This window comes from Mustela nivalis, assembly GCF_964662115.1.
Source record: "Mustela nivalis genome assembly, chromosome: 6".
Classification (NCBI taxonomy): Eukaryota; Metazoa; Chordata; class Mammalia; order Carnivora; family Mustelidae; genus Mustela; species Mustela nivalis.
The window spans coordinates 120051417-120070665 of NC_139025.1; the positions used below are offsets into that span (position 1 = coordinate 120051417).

A 19249-nucleotide genomic window follows, 5' to 3' on the forward strand; every position below is an offset into this window, starting at 1 on the left:
CGCCTGTATAGGGGACAGCACCTAATCCTCAGAACAGGAGGAAACACAGTGCGCCAAAGAGACAGTTTAGGTGCAGCTTGCTGGACTGAGGGCCACTGAGGGCAGGTTCTCGGGATCTCGGTCATACTCATGCTTCCTGTCCCTCATGTCTTTGTCGGCTCATTTGCACCAAACCTGAGCTCTGATCCATAATGCCAGAAAACCCCACCATGCCTACAAACCTCCAGCCAACTTATGCTGTCAAGAACCATCAGAAGGAGCTGGGGGGTGCCCAGGCCTGGCTTTAGCGTCTGGGAACACAGCTCACATGTACCCCCCACCTTCCCTTGTTACATCGCCTCAATTGTCTGGTCATTTTCTCAGGTCAGAGTTAGAGCAACTAACAACTGCTGGACCACGCTGAGAAGGGGCCAAAGGCACAATTCCATTTACTCCTCAGTAAGGGCAGGTGTTGGAGCCGGTGTCTGGTGCTCTGCCCCTGTGCACTGAGCCTTGGCCTCTAGCCACTCTTGTAACCCAGACCTGTCCTCTCAATAAGCTAGCTCTTCTCCATGCTGTGAACACACTTGCAGGAGGAGCAGCAAGACCAAACAGCACAACCCAAAGCAGGGTTGGTTAGCTTCAGCTATGTGTTCAGGCAAGGCATGGGTAGGGTGTCAAGTCTGCAGCAGGACAGACCAAGCCCTTAGCAGGAGGGGCCTAGGTGGGCAGAGCTCTTACAGGACCTGGAGGGATGGGGAAGCACAGCTACAAGACTGTTGGGGAGGGAAGCAGAGTCAGAGGACAGACAGATTCAGGACCAGGTAGGAAGATAGGAGCATTCCATGGAATATCAGTCATAATATCTATATTTTTCTAAAAGTTGGTGGCAAGTTGGTCACTTTGGTATGAATCTTACTCAGAAGTAAAGGCCTGGGCTCAGCCATAGTGGAGGCATAGTGGAGCACTGCCCCTCTATTACCACTCAGACCTCACATAGTGGCTCTCCCATCTCTATTCCTGCTCAGGACACAACTGCACCTAGGGTCTCAGGGGTGCAGCCCTTCTTCTGCTGACTGCAGATGTCTCTCCCAGTCTGAGCTCAGCCCAAAGCTCAGGGCAGGTTCTGTGGAGTCTTCAGAGGTGAGTCCCAGGCATCCCTCTGTAGGTCAGACATACTGGGCTCCGTGGGGAGAGGCCAGACTGAGACTGTGGGTCCCAGAAAAGTGCAGCGACAGACTGGGATTCTGGGGATTGTTCCCAGAGATTAGTCCATGTTCTAGGATGTTCAGAGAGTCCTTCCAGAGGATGGGCTATGGCCTGGGATACTGGGGGGGCATTCCTAGAGGATGATGGGTAGTGGGATGTTGGGATCCTCAGAGGACAGACTGTGGACTGGAGTGTTGGAAGGTGTTCCAAGAGAGTGGTCCATGGTTTGGGGTTTTGGGGTCCCCTCAGAGGACAGACTGTGGAACTGGAGTGTTCCAGCCATCCACATGAAAATTAATGACCAGGTGCAAGCCGCGGGATTTGGGATATGTTTAGAAGAAATGAATGAGAAAGGTAAGATAAAAAGAGAGACCTCTGGGTGAGCAGAGCCCTTTGTGACTCAGGAACTGAGTTAGGAACTGAGCTGAACAAGAGCAGAGGCACTGGGCAGTGCTGAGCCAGGGTACAGAGGACACTGTGGGTGGGAGACTCATTCGGAGCTAGTTGGGTCAGAAGACAGACATCATCAGAGAGTTGTCAGTGTTTAAAGCCAAGACTGAGATCTTCTAGGGAGGGTGGGCTTAAGGTGGAAGGTGGGAAGAGTGGAAGGAGCCGGCAAAGGAGAATGAGGAAAAGCTAGAGCCTTAGCAAGCCCTGAGACTAAAAAAGAAGGCAGTGCAGGGAAGGCTGCTGAGAACCTGACAAAGGGCCGGAACTTTGATGTTATCAGAGATGACTCTGACTAGTCTCTAGTCAGATGTCTAGTCAGAGTCTAGATGACTCTTCTCTTAGTTGAAGTGGGTTCAAGAAAGAAAGAAAGGAGAAGTGAATACAGTGTTTTTGAGAAGTTGTGATATAAAGGACGGGAAAAAAGTTGGGTAGTGGCTGGAAAACTCTGTGAATATACAGAGAGATTAATTTTTTAATTTTGAGGTAGATTTACATGTTCCTTTTACCCAGTTTCCTCTGATGGTAACATCTTGCAAAATTATGATACAGTATCACAACAAGGATATTCACATTGACACAGTGAAGATAGAATTTACATCACTGCAAGGACCCTTCATGGAGACCTTTTTCAGCCACACCCACATCCCTTCTGCCTACACCCCCTATTTAGCAAACCCCCTTCCGAACTGCTAATCTATTATCCATCTCTGTAACTTTGTTATTTCAAGAATACTATACATAGGGAATCATACAGTGTATGACCTTTTAGGTTTTGCTTATTTTTTTTTTTTAACCTAGTGCTTTCACTGTGTAGATCCACGTAAGTTGTTGCATGTATCACTAGTTGTGCCTTTCTAAGGATGAGTTAGATTCCATGGTATAGATGTACTATATAGTTCAGTTAACCACTCATCCATTGACAGCCATTTGGTTTATTTCCAGTTTTGGACTACTATGGATAAAGCTGCTGGGAACATTCATGTACAGGTTATTGTGTGAACGTTAAGTTTCATTCATCCCCTGGGATAAATGTTCAGGAGGGCAATTGCTAGGTTAATTGCTAGGTTGTAGGGTAGCTTTAAAAAAAAACAAAGAGTCAAAATGCTTTCTAGAGGGTCTATTCTGTATTATATTCCTGCTAGCACTGTGTGAGGGGTTGTCTCTGCATCCTCTGCCAGCACTTGCTGTTGTCTCTATTTTTTTCATTTTAGCTATTCTCATAGGCATGTAATGACATGTCATTATAGTTTTAATTTGCATTTCCCTAATAGCTAATGATGTTGAACATTTTCTCATGTGCTCATTTACTATCTTATATCCTCCTAAGTGATGTGACTATTCTTGTCTTTGCACTTTTTCTCATTTAGTATTTGTTTAATTTTTCAATTTTTCTTACTATTGAGTTTTGAGAATTCTTAATATTATTTTTAGAAATATATTTTTAAATTTCAGTATAGTTAACATACAGTGTTATATTAGTTTTGTGTGTACAGCGTAGTGATTCAACAATTGCACACATTATCTTGTGCTCCTCGTGACAAGTGCACTCCTTAATCCCCATCACCTATTTCACCCATCTCCTCAATCCCCTCCCGCCTGGTAATCATCAGTTTGTTCCCAACAACTAAGTCTTTTTCTTGGCTTGTCTCTCTTCTCACGCGCTCTCTCTCTCCCTCTCTCTTTTTTCCCCTTTGCTCATTTGTTTTGTTTCTTAAATTCCACATATGAGTTAAATTATATGGTGTTTGTCTTTCTCTTACTGACTTATTTCACTTACTATATACTCTCTAGCTGCATCCATGTTGTTGCAAATGACAATATTTCATTCTTTTTTGTGGCTAAATAATATTACATTATATACATACTACTTCTTCTTTATCCACTCATTTATAGATGGACATGAGCTGCTTTCACAATTTGTCTATTGTAAATAATGGTGCTATAAACATTGGGGTGCATGTATCCCTTTGACTTAGTGTTTTTGTATTTTGTTTGTTTGTTTGTTTTGCAAATAACTAGTAATGGATCATAGGCTAGTTCTACTTTTAACTTTTTTGAGGAAACTCTATAGTGTTTTCCAGAGTGGTTTTACCCGTTTGGATTCCCACCAACAGTGCAGGAGGGTTCCCTTTTGTCTACAGCCTTACCAACACTTGTGGTTTCTTATGTTGTTGATTGTAGACATTCTGACAGGTGGGAGAGGATATCTCATTGTAGTTTTGATTTTTATTTCCCTGATGATGAGAAATGTTGGACATCTTTCATATATCTGTTAGCCATCTGGATGTCTTCTTCAAAAAAATGCCCTTAACTGGATTTTTTTATTTTTTGAGTATTGACTTTGTTAAGTTCTTTATAGATTTTGGATTCTAACCCTTTATGGGTACATCATTTACAAATATCTTCTCCCATTCTGTAGGTTGCCTTTTATTTTTGTTAATTGTTTCCTTTGCTGGGCAGAAGGTTTTATTTTTATATGGTCCTAATAGCTTATTTTTGCTTTTATTTCCTTTGCCTCAAGAGATGGATCTAGAAAAATGTTGCTATAGCCAATGTCAGAGATATTACTGCCTATTTTCTATTCTAGGATTTTTATAGTTTTAGGTCTCAAATTTAGGTCTTTAATCTGTTTTGAGTTTGATTTTGTATATGGTGTAAGGAAGTGGTCTAGTTTCATTCTTCTGCATGTAGCTGACCAGTTTTCCCAATACCATTTGCTGAAGAGACTGTCTTTTTCCCGTTACATATTCTTGCCTGCTTTGTCAGATATTAATTGACCGTATAATTGTGGGTTTACTTCTAGATTGTCTATTCTGTTCTGCTTACCTGTGTATCTGTTTTTGTGTCATACTATACTGTCTTGATGACCACAGCTTTTTTAAAAAAATTATTAATTTTTTTCAGCATAACAGTATTCATTGTTTTTGCACCACACCCAGTGCTCCATGCAATAAGTGCCCTCTCTAATACCCACCACCTGTCTCCCCCAACCTCCCACCCCCCGCCCCTTCAAAACCCTCAGGTTGTTTTTAGAGTCCATAGTCTGTCATGGTTCACCTCCCCTTCCAATTTCCCTCAACTCCCTTCTCCTCTCCCTTGTCCTCCATGCTATTTGCTATGCTCCACAAATAAGTGAAACCATATGATAATTGACTCTCTCTGCTTGACTTGTTGCTACAAAAGTTGGGTATTCATCCTTTCTGATGGAGGCATAATACCCCATAGTGTATATGGACCACATCTTCCTTATCCATTCGTCCGTTGAAGGGCATCTTGGTTCTTTCCACAGTTTGGCGATCGTGGCCATTGCTGCTATAAACATTGGGGTACAGACGGCCCTTCTTTCCACTACATCTGTATCTTTGGGGTAAATACCCAGTAGTGCAATTGCAGGGTCATAGGGAAGTTCTATTTTTAATTTCTTGAGGAATCTCCACACTGTTCTCCAAAGAGGCTGCACCAACTTACATTCCCACCAACAGTGTAAGAGGGTTCCCCTTTCTCCACATCCTCTCCTAACACATGTTGTTTCCTGTCTTGTTAATTTTGGCCATTCTAACTGGTGTAAGGTGATATCTCAATGTGGTTTTCATTTGAATCTCCCTGATGGCTAGTGATGATGAACATTTTTTCTTGTGTCTGATAGCCATTTGTATGTCTTCGTTGGAGAAGTGTCTGTTCATGTCTTCTGCCCCTTTTTTGATATGATTATCTGTTTTGTATGTGTTGAGTTTGAGGAGTTCTTGATAGATCCTGGATATCAACTTTTTGTCTGTACTGTCATTTGCAAATATCTTCTCGCATTCCGTGGGTTGCCTCTTTGTTTTTTTTGACTGTTTCCTTTGCTGTGCAGAAGCTTTTGATCTTGATGAAGTCCCAAAAGTTCATCTTCGCTTTTGTTTCCTTTGCCTTTGTAGACATATCTTGAAAGAAGTTGCTGTGGCTAATATCGAAGAGGTTACTGCCTATGTTCTCCTCTAGGGTTCTGATGGATTCCTATCTCATGTTGAGGTCTTTTATCCATTTCAAGTTTATCTTTGTGTACGGTGTAAGAGAATGGTTGAGTTTCATTCTTCTACATATAGCTGTCCAGTTTTCCCAGCACTATTTATTGAAGAGACTGTCTTTTTTCCACTGTATATTTTTTCCTGTTTTGTTGAAGATTATTTGACCATAGGTTGAGGGTCCATATCTGGGCTCTCTTCTCTGTTCCACTGGTCTATGTGTCTGTGTTTATGCCAGTACCATGCTGGATGACCACAGCTTTTTAAAAGAGCTTGAAATCCAGAATTGTGATGCCTCCAGTTTTGTTTTTCTTTTTAGAAATGCTTTGGGTATTCAGGGTTTTTTGTGGTTCTGTACAGATTTTAGGATTGTGTGTTCTAGTTCTGTGGAAAATACTAATGGTATTTTGATAGGGATTACATTAAATCTGTGGATTGCTTTGAGTAATATAGATATTATAACAATATTTATTTTTCAATCCATGAGCAGGTAATGTCTTTCTATTTCTTTGTGTCATCTTCATTTCTTTTACAAATGTTTTAGAGTTTTCAGATACAGGTCTTTTACCTCTTTGGTTACATTTATTCCTAGGTATCTTAACAATTTTGGGGGGCAGTTGTAAATGGGATCAATTCTTTGATTTCTCTTTCTGCTTCTTCTTCTTCTTCTTCTTGGTGTCTAGAAATGCAACAGATTTTCACATTGATTTTATATCTTATGAATTTACTGAGTTCATTTTTTCAGTTCTAGTAGTTTTTGGTGGGATCTTTAGGCTTTTCTACATAGAGTATTATGCCATGTGCAAATAGTGAAATTTTTACTTCTTCCTTACTGGTTTGGTCCTTTTGATTTCTTTTTGTTGTCTGATTGCTGTGCTTAGGACTTCCAGTACTATGTTGAATAAAAGTGGTGAGAGTGGACATATTTGTCTTGTTCCTGACCTTAGGGGCAATCTCTTGATTTTCCCCCATTAAGTATGATGTTTGCTGTGGATTTTTCTTATAGGACCTTATTATGCTGAGATATATTCCCTCTAAATCTACTTTGTCGAGGTTTTTTTTTTTTTTTTTTAAGGTTTTATTTATTTGACAGAGATCACAAGTAGGCAGAGAGGCAGACAGAAAGAGAGGGGGAAGCAGGCTCCCCGCCGAGCAGAGAGCCCAATGCAGGGCTCTATCCCAGCACCCTGGGATCATGACCGGAGCCGAAGGCAGAGGCCGTAACCCACTGAGCCGTCCAGGTGCCCCTGTCGAGGATTTTTATCATGAATAGTACTTTGTCAAAAGTTTTTCTGAGTCTATTGAAATGATTATACGGCTTTTATCTCATCTCTTATTGATGTGATGCATCACATTAATTGATTTGCAAATATTCAACAACCCTTGCATCCCAGAAATAAATCCCACTTGATCGTGGTGAATAATTTCTTAAAATGTATTGTTGGATTCTCTTTATTAGTATTTTGTAAGGATTTTTGCATCCATGATTGTCAGAGATGTTGGCCTGTAGTTCTCTTTTTTGTGGTGTCTTTCTCTGGGTTTGGTATCTGGATGATACTGGCCTCATAGAATGAGTTTGGTAGCTTTCCTTCATCTTCTATTTTTTGGAATAGTTTGAGAAGAATAGGTATTAATTCTTCTTTAAATGTTTGGTTGAATTCACCTGTGAAGCCATCTGGTCCTGGACTTTCTTTGTTGGGAGTTTTAAAATTTCTGATTCAATCTCTTGCTGGAATTGGCCTGTTGAAATTTTCTAGTTCTTCCTGCTTCAGTTTTGGGAGGTTATATATTTGTAGGAATTTATCCATTTTTTTCTAGGTTGTCCAGTCTGTTGATGTGTAGTTTTTCATAATATTCTCTCAGAATTGTTTGTGTATCTGTGGTGTTGGCTTGTATTTCTCCTCCTTCATTTGGAATTTTATTTGTGTCCTTTTGTTTTTGGATAAGTCTGATTAGAGGTTTATGAATTCTCTTTATTTTTTCAGAGAACTAGCTCCTGGTTTTATTTATCAGTTCTATTTTTTTAGTTTCTATGTCATTTATTTCTGCCTATTTATTTCCTTCTTTTTGCTGGTTTTGGGTTTTGTTTATTCTTTCTCTAGCTCCTTTAGGTGTAAGGTTAGGCTGTTTATTTGAGTTTACTCTTGCTTCTTGAAGTAGGCCTATTTGGCTTTGAACTTCCCTCTTAGGACTAATCTTGCTACATCCCAAAGGTTTTGGATGGTTATGTTTTCATTTTCCTTTGTTTCTATGTACTTTTTTATTTCTTGGTTAACCCATGTTATTTAACCTCCATGTATTTGTGGTCCTTCCAGGTCTTGTGGTTGACTTCTCGTTTTACAACATTGTGTTTGGAAAAGGTGCATGGTATGACTTCAGTCTTATTGTATTTGTTGAGGCCTGTTTTGTGGTATCTCTGAGTATCTGGAGAATATTCTGTATGCACCTGAAAATAATGTGTATTCTGCTGTCCTTCTTTGTCTGTTGTTATAGTCTTTGTTTTAAATCTATTTTGTCCAATATAAGTATTGCTAATCTGGGTTTCTTTGCACATTCATTTGCATGATAAATGTTTCTCCATCCTGTCACTTTCAATCTACAGGTGTCTTTAGGCCTAACGTGAGTCTCCTGTAGGTAGCATAGAGATGGGTCTGATTTTTTCTATCTGTGCTGTATTTTTGATTGAAGCATTTGACTCTTTTACATTCAAAGTAATTATGCATAGATATGTATTTATTGCCATTTTATTACTTGTTTTGTGGTAGTTTCTGAGGTTTTTCTCTGATCCTTCTTTCTTTCATGGTTTGCTGGTTTTCATTAATGATATATTTGAATTTCTTTTTCTTTATTCTTTGTGTATCTAATAATGGTTTTTGATTGTGGTTACCATTAGGTTTGTATATAACATACTCTGCATAGAATAGTGTAAATGCAGTTGATGGTCACTTAAGTTTGAACCCATTTCTTTACTTCTCTCTTTCCCATGTTTTAGGTATATATATATATATATTTCACATCTTTTTATTTTGTGAATTCCTTAGCTGATTTTTTACAGATTTTTTTTCTTGTATTTTGTACTTTCATACTGTGACTTCTGATGTTTCCTTTCTGCTCGAAGAGTCACCTTGAATATTTCTTGCAGGGCCAGTTTAGTGGTCATGAACTCTTTTAGTTTTTGATTGTCTGGGAAACTATTTATCTCTCCTTCTATTGGCTGCATATTTTTCCCATTCAGCACTTTGGATTTATCATGCCACTTTCTTCTGACTTGCAAAGTTTCTTATGAAAAACCTGTCTTTTGCCATATAAGGTTTTCTGTGTATGTGTATGTAACTCTTCTTTTGTCTTGCCACTTAAAAAATTTTTTTCTTTATCACTACCATTTTGCCATTTTAATTATGTCATGTGTGGATCTGCTTTGTTTATTTTGTTGGGAGTTGTCTGTGCCTCCTGAATCTGGATATCTGTTTCCTTCCCCAGATTAGGGAAGTTTTCAGCTGTTTTCCTTCAAATAAATTTCCTACCCCCTTTCTCTCTCTTCTTCTTCTGGGACTCTTATAATATGAATGTTACTACATTTCAGTGCAGTCACTGAGTTCCCTATCATCATTTGTGTATCTTCTATTCAGCTTGATTACTCTCCATTACTCTATCTTCTAGGTCATTAATTCATTCTTCTGCTTTTTCCAGCCTAGTGTTCATTCCATCAAGCATGTCTCTCATTTCATTTATTGAACCATTCATCTTTGCTATAAAATTCATTATATCTGTGTTAAGGGTTTTATGGATGATTTCCACTCTTTTCTCCAGTCTAACAAATATCTTTATGCTCATTATTTTAATTTTTTAAAATTTTGTTTTATTTTATTTCTTTTCAGTGTTCCAGCATTTTATGCACCACACCCAGTGCTCCATGCAATACATGCCATCTGTAATACCCACCAACAGGCTCACCCTAACCCCCCCTCCCTTCTCCCCTCCAAAACCCTCAGTTTGTTTCTCAGAGTCCACAGCCTCTCATGGTTGCCCCCCCCCCTCCAATTACCCCCAACTCACATATCCTCTCCATCTCCCAATGTCTTTGGTGTTATTTCTTATGCTCCACAAGTAAGTGAAACCATTACTTTAAATTCTTTATCAGACATTATTTATATCTGTTTTGATTAGATCTCTGGCTGTGGCCTTGTCTTGTTCTTTAATTTTTTCAAATTCCTCTATCTTCTCATTTTGTTTACGTCTCTGTGCCTGTTTTTATGTTAAGATGTCAGCTCTGTCTCCTGTTCTTAGAGTAATAGTTTTATGAAGTGGTCCTATAGTGCCCTGCAGTGTAGTGTCCCTTGTTCCCAAGGGCCTGTTGCTTCAGGAAGAGTCTCCAAAGTGTGTTGGGCTCTCAGCTATTGTGTCTTGGTCTTTTTATGCTTTAGGCCAGTGAACTGCAGAAGCTCTCTATCTGTTATAGGCAGTGTTTGGTCCCTGGCCTGAGTGTGCTGTAGTCCACTTTTGAACTGTGACATATTGCCACCAATGCCAGAATTAAGCCCCCCAAAACTCCTGGGCTGGGATATGTGTTGTGAGCAGGGGTTTTGGTTGGTCTTTTGGGAGAGGGGGATGCTACACTGGGATTGAAGCATGTGTGATGTGAAGGGTGGCTCTACCAGAACCTGGGGGACAAGGCTTGGTGTAAGAAAGTTAGGTAGCAAGTGTCAGTGATGCACTGGTTCATGCAGGTGGCCCTGTGCTTATTCTGAGGGGCAGGGGAAGGAAATGGTGCCTGCCAATTCCTTTGTTTTTAGAGGGGTCTCTCTGTGAATGCTGCCTCTCTGGGACATGCTCTGAGATGAGCAAATAACCTCCCCTCTGTGGGCCCCAGTCACTTTCAGATCGCTGTTTCCACACTGTATGTCCACATGCTATTTTCCCTGATCTCTCTCCAAGAGTAGACCAATGCCCTTCAGGCTCTCTGAGCCAAGGCTGCCAACCTTTAAAACTCTAGCTTTAAGTCCCATTGGTTGCAAGAACTCATGAAGTTTTGGCTCCTCTTTCTTTCCAAGCCAGTTGCTTTGGAGCTTTGTCTTCCTTGTGCCCTTATGCATTAATCTGTCTTTAGCCCTTCTCCAGGACGATGGTTAACTTCCCACTGCAGCAACCATCATCCATTTCTCTCTCAAACTGAATCTTTGCACTTTCTACCTTCTTCAGTATGGCCTCTTCTCTACCTTTAGTTATGGAGTTTGTTCTGCCAATCTTCAGGTCAATTTCTGTGGTCTTTAGGATGATTTAATGGTTGTTTACTTGTATTTGTGGGACAAACTGAGCCTAAGGTTTTCCTACTCTTCTGCCATCTTCCCTTCCCTGAGAGTTCTTTATGTAGTCAGGATATCAGTCTCTTTCTGGATATGTGATTGGTAAGTATTTTCTTCCAGTACATGGCTTGTCTTTTTAACCTCCTAACAGCCTTTCACAGAACAAAAAATTGTAATGTTGAGTAAGTTCAGTTTATCATTTTTTTTCTTTTTATTGATTGTGCTCTTGGTGTCAAGTTTAAGGCTTTTTGCCTAGCCCTAGATTCTGAGGGTTTCTCCCTGTGTTAGTTTTTTAAAAAGATTTTATTTATTTGACAGAGAGAGAGAGATCACAAGTAGGCAGAGAGGCAGAAAGAGAGAGAGGGAAGCAGGCTTCCCGCTGAGCAGAGAGCCTGACGCAGGGCTCGATCCCAGGTCTCCAAGATCATGACCTGAGCAGAAGGCAGAGGCTTAACCCACTGAGCTATCCAGGTGCCCCCATGTTGACTTTTTAAAGTTTTGTAGTTTCAGATTTTACATTTAAGTCTGTGATCCACTTTGAGTGAACTTTTGTTTTTTTATAATTTTTTATTTTTTATTTTTTTTAATTAAATTTATTTATTTTCAGCATAACAGTATTCATTATTCTTGCACCACACCCAGTGCTCCATGCAATCTGTGCCCTCTATAATACCCACCACCTGGTACCCCAACCTCCCACCCCCCCACCACTTCATTCCCCTCAGATTGTTTTTCAGAGTCCATAGTCTCTCATGGTTCACCTCCCCTTCCAATTTTCCCCAACTCCCTTCTCCTCTCCAACTCCCCATGTCCTCCATGCTATTTGTCATGCTCCACAAGTAAGTGAAACCATATGATAATTGACTCTCTCTGCTTGACTTATTTCACTCAGCATAATCTTTTCCAGTCCCATCCATGTTGCTACAAAAGTTGGATATTCATCCTTTCTGATGGAGGCATAATACTCTATAGTGTATATGGACCACATCTTCCTTATCCATTCATCTGTTGAAGGGCAGAAAGATTCCCTTCTTTTTTTTTTTTTTTTTTTATAAACATATATTTTTATCCCCACGGGTACAGGTCTGTGAATCACCAGGCTTACACACTTCACAGCACTCACCAAAGCACACACCCTCCCCAATGTCCATAATCCCACCCCCTTTTCCCAAACCCCCTCCCCCCAGCAACCCTCAGTTTGTTTTGTGAGATTAAGAGTCACTTATGGTTTGTCTCCCTCCCAATCCCATCTTGTTTCATTTATTCTTCTACCCACTTATATAAATTATGAGACATAGATAAAGGTGCTTTTTCTTTTGCCTATGAATATCCTATTACTCAAGAACCATTTATCGTACAGGTTATCTTTCTTATGTTAAATCGCTTTTGCACCTTTGTCAAAATCCTCTGAGCATATTTACACGAGTCTCTTTCTGAGTCCTCTCTTCTGTTGATCTGTGTGTGTATGACTCTGCTCACACCACACACTCTTAGTTACTGTAATAACTATAGAGTAAATCTTGCAATTTGTAGATTGGTCCTCCCATTTTTTTCAAATTGTGTTAAATATTCTAGATCATTTGCCTTTCCATATAAATTATAAAATAATGTTGTTTATAGCTATAAGATATCATTCTGGAATTTGATAGGAATTGCATTAAATCTGTATAAATTTGGGGGGAGTTGACATATTTACTATGTTGAATCTTCTAGTCCATAAACATGATTTATCCTTCCATTTATTTATAGATATTTGATTGCTTTCATTAGTGTTTTATTGTTTCCAGTGTTTGAGTCAGTACATGTATTATTAGATGTACACCTATTTAATTTTTTTTTGTGTTATGTTAGTCACCGTAAAATACATCATTAGTTTTTGAGGCAGTGTTCCAAGATTCATTGTGTATGTCATTTTTTCCCTCACTCCTTCTCTCTCTCTTTCTTTCTTCCTTCCTTTCCATTTCCCTTTTCCTTCCTTCCTTGCTTTTTTCCTCCCATCTTCCCTTCCTCCTTTCCTTCCTTCCTTCCTTCCTTTCTTTCTTCTTACCTCCCTTCTTCTCTCTCTTTCTCACTTTCTTTCTTTCCTCTGATTTTGGCATAAGGATAACACTAACTTCATAAAATTACCTGTAACGTGTATCTCACTTTTTATTTTCTGGAAGAAATTGGGTAGAATTGGTGTTAATTCTTCTTTAAATGTTTGGTAGGACTTTTCAGATAACTATCTGAGTCTGGAGATTTACATTTTGGGAATTTAAAAACTCAAATGCGGTCTACTTAATAGTTAGAGAATTATCCAAATTATCTATTTTATATTGGGTGAATTGTGTTCACTTCTGCTTTTTGAGGAATTGGTCCTTTCATCTGAGATGCCACATTTATGTGTGTAGAGTTTTTCAGTATTCCATTATTATCCTTTTGATGTCTGTAAGGTCTGTAGTAATGTTCCCCATTTAATTCCCGATATTGGTAATTTCTATTCTCTTTTTTTGTCAATCATGCTAAAGGTGTTTGTCAATTCAGAGAAGAAGCTCTTTGTTCATTGATTTTCCCTGTTGTTTTTCTGTTTTCTATTTCATTGATTTTCTTGCTCTTATGTTTATTATTTTCTTCTACTTTCCTTAGGTTTATTTTGCTATTTTTTCCCTAGATTATTGAGATGAGAGTTTAGATTATTGACTTGAGACCTTTTCTCCTTCCCAATATGAACATTTAATGCTGTAAAATTCCCCCCATCACTGCTTTAGCTTTATTCCACACATTTTGATATGTTGTATTTTCATTTTGTTTGGTTCTGTATAATTTTGGTTTCTCTTGAGACTTCCTCTTTGACTTCTGGATTAATTAGAAGTCTTAATTTTAATTTTCAAAAATGTAGACTCTCTGTTTGTTTTTCTATTATTAATCTCTAATTTGATTTGATTAGAGTGTGACTGTAGAACATACTGTGTGGTTTCAATTCTTTTAAATTTTCTGAGGTTTGTTTTATGACCCAAGTTGTAGTATATCTTGGTATATGTTCTTTGGGCACTTAAAAAGAATGTTCTGCTGTTGTTGGGCAGAGTTTTCTACACATATCATTTAGATCTTCTTGGTCAATGATGTTCTTCAGTTCTTCTATATACTTGCTGATTTTCTGTGTAATTGTTCTATTAACTGCTGAGAAAGAAATGAATTCTCTAACAAATACAACTGTACATCTCTCTTTCTCCTTTCAGTTCTGTTAGTTTTTCATCACTAATTTTGCAGCTTTGTTGTTTGGTAATACACATTTAAAATTTCCATGTCGGGTGCCTGGTGGCTCAGTGGGTTAAGCTGCTGCCTTCAGCTCAGGTCATGATCTCAGAGTCCTGGGATCGAGTCCCGCATCGGGCTCTCTGCTCAGCGGAGAGCCTGTTTCCCTCTCTCTCTTTCTGCCTGCCTCTCCATCTACTTGTGATTTCTCTCTGTCAAATAAATAAATAAAATCTTAAAAAAAGAATAAAATAAAATTTCCATGTCATTTTGATAAATTGACCCTTTTATTATTATTCTATAAACTCTTTTTCTGTACCTAGACATTTTGTTTACCCTGAAGTTTATCTTATATCAACATAGCCACATGACCTTTCTTTGGATTAACTCTTGAATGATATATGTTTTTCCATCCTTTCACATTTTAGCCTACTTAAATTATTTTTGTAGTTAATTTCTTATAGACTGCACATAGCTGAGTCATGTTTTATAATCCACTCTTCCAACCTCTGTCTTGTTGTATTCAGATCATTTATAGTCAATGAAATTTTAATATGTTAAGGTTGTGGGTTAAGTGGACATATTTTGTAATTCCATTATATCTGTAGTATTTTTAAATTATTATTATTTTTTATTATGTTATTTTAATCACCATTCAGTACCTCATTAGATTTGGTGTAGTGTTCCAAGATTCATTGTTTACATATAACACCCAGTGCTCCTTGCAATATGTGCCTCCTTAATACACATCACTGGGCCAACCCATCCACCCCTCCTCCTCCCCTCTAAAACCCACAGTTTGTTTCTCAGAGTCCAAGTCTTTCATGGTTCATCACCCCTTCTGATTCCACCTCTCCTTCATTTTTTCCCTTCCTTCTCCTAATGTCCTCCATGCTATTCCTTATGTTCTACCAGTAAGTGAGACCACATGATAGTTAAATTTCTCTGCTTGAATGACTTCATTCAGCATAATCTCCAGTCTCATCCAAAAGTTGGCTATTCATCATTTCTGATGGCTGAGTAATATTCCATTATATGTATGGACCTCATCTTCTTTATCTGTTCGTCTGTTGAAGGGCATCTCTGCTGTTTCCATAGTTTAGCTATTATGGACATTGCTATTATGAACATTGGGGTGCATATGTCCCTTCTTCTCATTATATCTCTATCTTTGGGGTAAATACCTAGTAGTGCAATTGCCAGGTCATAGGGTAGTTCTAAATTCAACATCTTGAGGAACCTCCACATTGTTTTCCAAAGTGGCTGCACCAACTAGCATTCCCACAACAATGTAAGAGGGTTCCCCTTTCTCCAAGTCCTCTTCAATATTTGTTGTTTCTTGCCTTGTTAATTTTTGCCTTTCTAACTGGTGTAAAGTGGTATCTCTAGTATTTTTAAATGTATCTCTTTTATAGCTTTTTCAAGTGGTTTCCCTAGGTATTAAATTATATATACATTATTTCTCATGGTCTCATAGTGTTATCATTCTGGTACCCTGTGTCTTTTGATTGGACCATTTATATTTAGAGTGATTATTGAAAGATAAGAATTTAGGGGCACCTGGGTGGCTCAGTGGGTTAAGCCTCTGCCTTCAGCTCAGGTCATGATCTCAGTGTCCTGGGATCGAGCCCCGCATCAGGCTCTCTGCTCCGCGGTGAGCCTGCTTCCTCCTCTCTCTGCCTGCTTCTCTGCCTACTTGTGATCTCTCTCTGTGTCAAATAAATAAATAAAATCTTTAAAAAAAAAAAAAAGAAAGATAAGAATTTAGTGCCATTGTGTTACCTGTAGAGTTGGTGTTTCTGTTGATGTTCTCTGATCCTTTCTAGTCTTTGTTACTTTTGGTCTTTTTCTTCTGTCCACCCAAAGTGTCCCTATTGAAAGTTCTTATAGGGCTGGCTTAGTGGTCACAAACTCTACTTTTTGTTTGTCTGGGAAACTCTGTATCTCTCTTTTTATTCTGAATCACAACCTTGCTGGATAAAGAATTCTTGGCTGCGTATTGTTTCCACTCAGCACTTTGAATATTTCCTCTACTTCCTTCTGGCCTGCCAGATTTTGGTGGACAGATCTGCTGTGAACATGATCTGTCTTCCTTTGTAGGTTAAGGACTTTTTTCCTTTTCTGGTTTCAGGATTTGTTCCTTGTCTGTGTATTTTATGAATTCAACCATCATATGCCTTGGCGATGGTTTACTTCTGTTAAATTTAATGAGAGTTCCTGTCCTTCTTGGATTTTCATGTCTGTGTCCTTCCCCAGCTATCATTTGTTTGAATAAACTTTTTGTGCCTATATCTCTCTCTTCATTTTCTGGGACTCCTATGATACAAATATTATTGTTTTAATAAGAAACTGAGTTCCCTAAGTCTACCTTCCTAGTCCATTAACTTTAACTCTTCATTTCAGCTTCATTATTTTCCATAATTTAATATTCCGTGTTACTGATTCACTCCTCTGCTTTGTCCACCCTTATTTTTATGGCCTCCACTTGGGATTGAATCTTGGTTATAGTATTTTTAATTTTTAATTTCAGCCTGATTATATTTTAATTCTTTTATCTTTGTAGTAAGGGATTCTCTAGTGTCTTCTTTGTTTTTTCTTTTTTTTTCCAAGCCCAGCTACTATTCATATAATCATTGTTTTAAATTCTAGTTCCAAAATTGTACTTACATTTGTATTGATTAAATAAATCCCTGGCTGTGAGTACTATCTCCTGTTCTTTCTTTTGGGGTGAATTTCTCCATCTTGTCATTTTGTCCAGGAAAGAAAAGAAGAAAGAAAAAGAAAAAACAAACAAAAAAAGCCTAACAAAACCAACAACAAAACCAAAAAAATTAGATCCTATGTGTGTTTTAGCCTGTTATTAAAAGAATCTAGATCCGGGGCACCTGGGTGGCTCAGTGGGTTAAAGCTTCTGCCTTCAGCTCAGGTCATGATCCCAGGGTCCTGGGATCGAGCCCCGCGTCGGGATCTCTGCTCCGCGGGGAACCTGCTTTCTGCCTGCCTCTCTGCCTACTTGTGATTTCTCTCTCTCTGTCAAATAAATAAAATCTTTAAAAAAGAAAGAAATCAATGTTCTAAAAAAAAAAAAAGAATCTAGATCCTAAAATAAGAAAGAAAAAATTTAAAAAAATAGTGAAGTTAACAAAAAAATATATAAAATTAAAAATTAAAAAAATTACCATAAAATAACAAAAAAGAAAATAAAGGAGAAAATAACCATAAAAATAAAGAATTAAAGTACAAAGGAGGCTAGATACTATTTTCCTCTAGACCTGAAGATTTGCATCCCTCTACACTCAGTAAACTTTGTGGGAGCAAGTGGTTTATACTGGTCTTCTCGGGGAGGAGCCTGTTGTGCTGATTCTCAGGTGGACTTGCCATAGTGGAAATATGCTTCCAGGGCATTAGGAGGAATGGCTTGGTATAAGAGGCTCCAGACTCCACTAGGTGAAACTCTTTTGCTGCCTGAAGGCTTTCGTACTGATAATCAGAATGAATTTGGTGGCACCCCATTCTTTCATCCTGGAGCTGAAAATTCACACCCTCCACTCTTTAGTGAGCCCTTACAGAAGAACAATCAATCATTCTTGTCTCCCTGGTTTCATCAGAACCCTGTGTTCTTCCTGCCTGTGTCTGAGCTCTTTTATCTCAAGTGCGTGACTGAGTTTTAAAACTATAAATTTTAGGGACTCCTATGACATAGGCCTTCATTGTTGCTCCTGGGGAGGGTCTCCCCATGATTCTGCCACGTGCTAGACCTGTCCCAGGCAAGATCCCATGACCACACAGTGGTTTGCAGTTTATGGCAATACAGAGCAGAAAGCCCGAAACTAGACTCGCTGTTCTCAGCCAGCTTCCATGGTCCTATGCCTGGTAACAGTGCAGCACTTAGGCACCACCCATTCTTCCTGTGACCAGGGGGATCTTCAGACCATGGTGTCACACCTGGGATTCTGCCCCCAATTCACCACCTGGGCACCTTTAAGCCAGGCATGTCTCCCACTGTAGTAGACTTTTTTTTTAAATTTTTAATTTTTTATAAACATATATTTTTATCCCCAGGGGTACAGGTCTGTGAATCGCCAGGTTTACACACTTCACAGCACTCACCAAAGCACACACCCTCCCCAATGTCCATAACCCCACCCCTCTTCTCCCAACCCCCCTCCCCCCAGCAACCCTCAGTTTGTTTTGTGAGATTAAGAGTCACTTATGGTTTGTCTCCCTCCCAATCCCATCTTGTTTCATTGATTCTTCTCCTACCCACTTAAGCCCCCATGTTGCATCACCACTTCCTCATAAGTTCTGATATTGTGCTCTGTTCTTGGTATTCAGAATTATTTGCTATTTGGGTGTACTTGAGGGACAAGACAAATTTAGGATCCTCTAATCTTCTGCCATCTTAATTCCTCCTGGAGATGTATCTTTTTAGTTTTGGCAGATATCACTTTATGTTTCCATTGTGGCCTGAATGATTCCAGGAGAGGAGAATTGCAACAGCACAGTCTGAGTTGGTGAGAGTGGGTGGGCTCCAGCGTACCCAGTAGTGTTGCAGGCAGGCGTGTACTAAGGAGGCTGGACATTTTATTCTCATTGCTTCTAGTTTTGTCAGTGTGCCAATTCTGGGACTTTTTGCTCTTGGAGACATTCATCACCCTCACTTTACTCATGTCTAAATCTCAGTTTCTGGCTCATACTTTGGCTTTCAGGTCAGTATCTTCCTGCCGAGTTTGGGAAGCTCTGCCGGGAGATTGATGGAGGTAGAGGGGGCAAGTTGGTACTTCTTCCCATTCCACCCTGCTTTTGGGGGCATCTCTTCTTGGACTCCAGCTTCTTCCAGAAAGGCTCAGCATAGTTTCTGCACTCACCTTCTCCCTCTGCTCCTTAGCTATGGTGGGTTGGAAATTTTCTTGCTGCCACTCTTCTCTAGCCTCTAGATAGCATCTCACCATGTCCATCTCCTGTGTTACCAGTTTCTATGATTATGTATTCAGAGAAGCTTCTATTTCCTTCTTGGACCCTGGCTGACTCAGTTAGTGTAGGAAGGAAGAGGCAAGGGCAATAGCTGAG

At 39.2% G+C, this 19249-nt stretch overlaps 1 protein-coding gene across 7 annotated transcripts in view; it reads left to right on the forward strand.

The window, feature by feature from the left end:
- OCA2 (OCA2 melanosomal transmembrane protein) overlaps nt 1-19249 on the forward strand; it is a 397483-nt gene that overhangs the window by 3431 nt on the left and 374803 nt on the right. For 5 of the 7 annotated variants that reach the window (XM_082736012.1, XM_082736010.1, XM_082736015.1 and 2 more), the window contains exon 2: nt 1008-1122. The exons of the other annotated variants lie outside the window; for them this stretch is intronic. The gene's annotated coding sequence lies outside the window, so the exon portion shown is untranslated. The remainder of the gene's footprint in view (nt 1-1007; nt 1123-19249) is intronic. 7 annotated transcript variants of the gene reach the window in all.